Consider the following 4,146-nt stretch of genomic DNA (forward strand, 5'->3'; position numbering starts at 1 on the left):
GCTGATTGCTCTTCTGTCCGGGTTCAAGGCTTTTATCCCCTTCCCTGCTCTTCTGGCCTGCTACTCTGGCATCCCTGTGTTGTCTCTCCTCACCTGTAAGCCTGGGATCGGGCAGTGTTTCGTTCTGCTGTGCATGGGGTCACTATGAGACAGAAACGACTCGATGGCACTTAACAACAACAACAACAACAAAATTTAGAGACCATCTAAAGAATATATTTGATTCATTGAACATCAATGACCAAAAACCAGAGGAATTGTGTGATGACATCAAGAACATCAACCATGAAAAAAGCAAAAGTTCATTAAAAAGACAGGAAAGGAAGAAAAGACTAAAATGGATGTCAAAAGAGACTCTAAAACTTGCCCTTGAGCAAAGAGTAGCTAAAGTAAGTAGAAGAAATGACAAGATAAAAGAGCTGAATAGAAGCTTTCAAACAACAGCTCAAGAAGACAACGTTAGTTATTATAATGAAATTTGCAAAAATCTGGAGTTAGAAAACCAAAAGGGAAGAACATGCTAAGCATTTCTCAAGCTGAAAGAACTGAAGACAAAATTTAAACCTTGAGATGCAGAATTGGAAGATTCTATGGTCAAAATATTGAGTGATGTAGGAGACATCAATAGAATATAGAAGGAATACACAGAGTCACTGTACCAAGAGGATTAGTCAATGTTCATTCATTTCAAGAGGTGGCATATGATCAAGAACCAGTGGAATAGAAGGAAGAAGTTGAAGCTGCACTGAAGGAAGTGGCAAAAAATAAGGCTTCAGGAATTGATGGGTGTGGTAGTTAAGGTTGGGTGTCAACTTAGCTAGGCCTGGTTGAGTATCTGGGCAGCTGGATGTAGTATTCCCCATCATGAGACTGGTAATCAAACCCATGGTGTACTGTGAGCAGCTGAGTAGCTGCCTTAAGGATGCTGTCTGTTTCCTGTATATAAGCAAAAGCCTTGGGGAATAGTCTCTAGCTTATGGCACAATTGAACCCTGCACGTAGCCATGTCATTGTTCAGCAGGCTGCCATGCTCTGCTGATCTTGGAACTTGGACTTGAATTAATGGCCTGCCATGTGGTTTGGTAATATCAGTACTGTGCCTTATTTCTTGTTGACCTTGGGATTGTCAGCCTCAGCAGCCAACAACTGAGTGAAGAAAAGCCTCCAGCTTCAATGGACTAATAACAGGAGGCAGAGCTGAAGCCCAAGGTTGAGAAGCTTTCACCCAGCCCCTAGAGCCTGGCACTTTGAACTTTAACTTAAAGCCTCCAAATTATAAGAATAAACTCCTGTTTATTAAGGCCATCCCATTTCTGGTATATTCCTGTTAGAGTGGCACTAGGTAATCAGAACAAAGGAATACCCATTGAGATGTTTCAACAAATGGATGCTGTACTGGAGGCACTCACTTGGCTATGTGAAGAGATTTGGAAGACAGTTACCTGGCCATCTGACTGGAAGAGATCCATATTTGTACCCATTCCAAAGAAAAGTGATCCCACAGAATGTGGCAATTATCAAACAATATGATTAATATCACATGCAAGTAAAATCTTACTGAAGATAATTCACAAATGTTTGCAGCAGTATATTAACAGAGAACTTCCAGAAACACAAGCTGGATTCAGAGGAAGATGTAGAACAAGGGATATCACTACTGATGTCAGCCATTTCATTTTAGCTGAAAGCAAAGTACCAAAAATATGTTTTTTTGACTATGCAAAAGCATTTGATGGATCGTTACAAATTGTGGATAACATTGAGAAGAATGGAAATTCCAGAATACTTAATTGTCCTCATGAGCAACCTGTACATAGACCAGTATAATTTTATATGAACAGAACAAGGGGACACTGCATGGAGTAAAATCAAGTCAAGAGTGCATCAGGGTTGTATCTTTTCACCATACTTACTCAATCTGTATGCTGAGCAAATCATCTGAGAAACTGAGAAACTGGACAACATGATGAAGAATGTGACACCAGGATTGGAGGAATACTCATTAACAACCTGTGATACACAGATGACACAACTTTGCTTCCTGAAAGTGAGAAAACTTAAAGCACTTACTGATGAATATTGAAGACTACAGTCTGCAATATGGATTATATCTCAAAATAAAGAAAATTCTGACAAGTCGACCAATTAGCAACATCACTATAAATTGAGAAAAAATTAAAGTTGTCAAAGACTTCTTCATATTACTTGGTTCTACAATCAACACCAATGGATGTAGCAGTCAAGATATCAGATGACCTACAACACTGGGCAAATCAGCTGCAAAAGACCTCTTTCGAATGCTGAAGAACAAAGATATCTCCTTGAAGACTAAGGTGCATTTGACACAAGCCATGGTATTGTCAATCCCCTCATATGCACGTGAGAGCTGAACAAGGAATAAGAAATACTGTGAAGAGTTGAAATTTTGAGTGGTGTTGACAAAGAATGCTAAAAGTACGACTACAAGAACTAACAAATCTGTCCTGGAAGAAATACAGTCTGTGTGCTCCTTGGAAGCAAGAATTGCCAGACTTTGTCTCACTTGGAGAAGGATATCATGCTTGGTAAAGCGGAAGGTCAACAAAAAATGGGAAGGCCCTCAACAAGATGGATTGACATAGTGGCTACAAAGAGAGGTTCAGTATAACAAAAATTGTGGAGCTGGCCCAGTAATGGAAAGTGTTTTGTTCTGCTGTACATAGGGTCGGTATGAGTTGGAGATCATTCAACAGCACCTAAGGACAACAACATACTTTGTTAAGGATTGTCATGACACAGTGGTTAAGGCTTTTGGTTGCTATCCAGAAGGTTGGTGGTTCAAATCTATTAACTGCTCTGCAGGAGGAAGATGAAGCAATCTATTTCCATAAAGATTATAGCCTTGGTGGGTATGATTTGCAATTGACTCAATTGCAGTGGGTAGGTATACTTTGTTAGGAGTTCTTATGTAGTACAAACTGTTAAAATGCTCAGCTGCTAACTGGAAATTTGGAGACTTGAGTCCACTCAGAGGTACCTTGGATAAAATGCCTGGAAATCTACTTCTAAAACCTCAGTCATTGAAAACCCTAAGGAGCACAGTTGTACTCTGACACACATGTGGTACCATGAGTTGAAACTGACTCCAAGGCAACTCTTTAAATAATATTTCATTTCCAATTAATCTAATTCTGACCCTTGAAGGTATTTGTGCAACCTAATTCTTCCCTGATAAGAAAAGCTGAAGTAATCTTTCTTAGATTAACTTCAGAGTATATACAGTTGCAAATTTTGTTGTTATTTCATTTTATTTATTCATTTAAAATTTAAGATTAATTTGTACCAGGCAATGTGCTACTATTCAATGAATGAAATAAGTTTCTTTTTGAAAGTGCTTAAAGTTACAGCCCAACTGGTATTTATTTTTGTTACCCTGAATTTCTTTCATTTTTGTATACATATGTCTTACGAAACTATTCAATTATGAATTCCTTGGAGTCAGGGGCAGCCAGGTCTTTATATCTATCACTCCACAAAGATTTCTACACTTAATATGATACCTGCTGATTACATTTGATAAAAGTGGCTAAGATTACTCAAAATAATATATCTGTACTTTACAATAGGCAATATTTTAGGGGCTAATGTTTCTGCACACAAGCTATGACTGACTGGGTGAAACAAGTATGAAGAGTAGAATTTAGAGGCTAAAATCAAATGTCAAAGTTCAAACAACAATGTGGAACCTTAGTCCCAATACCAAGGAAGATCTTAGTTAATAGACTGAGAATATGAGATAAGAAAGCAACAAAGATTTAGATAAGAGTTGAATACGGATCTTACAATTTTTCTTTTTCTTTGCCTGGGAGATATTTGGGAATATCACAGGCAGAAAGCACTGCCACATATTTTACTCTTCTGAGGAGGGAAATATCTTGGTACAGCAATTCCCCTCATCATTTGTTACCCTGCAGTTCCCTTACTCTGTCTCTCTTTTTTCCTCTTGTTGACAGAGCATGACTGTGTGTTATTCATCTTGGCATCTACTGAAATTCTTAGAAAATACATCAAACAGAGTAGACTGTAAATAAGCATTTTTTTAATTGAACATATTCTCTCTCATCCATACATAATGCACACACACAAACACACACACACACACACACA

This window comes from Orycteropus afer, unplaced genomic scaffold (assembly GCF_000298275.1).
Source record: "Orycteropus afer afer isolate SDZICR_OR568_19922 unplaced genomic scaffold, OryAfe1.0 scaffold00414, whole genome shotgun sequence".
In the NCBI taxonomy this organism is placed as follows: domain Eukaryota; kingdom Metazoa; phylum Chordata; class Mammalia; order Tubulidentata; family Orycteropodidae; genus Orycteropus; species Orycteropus afer.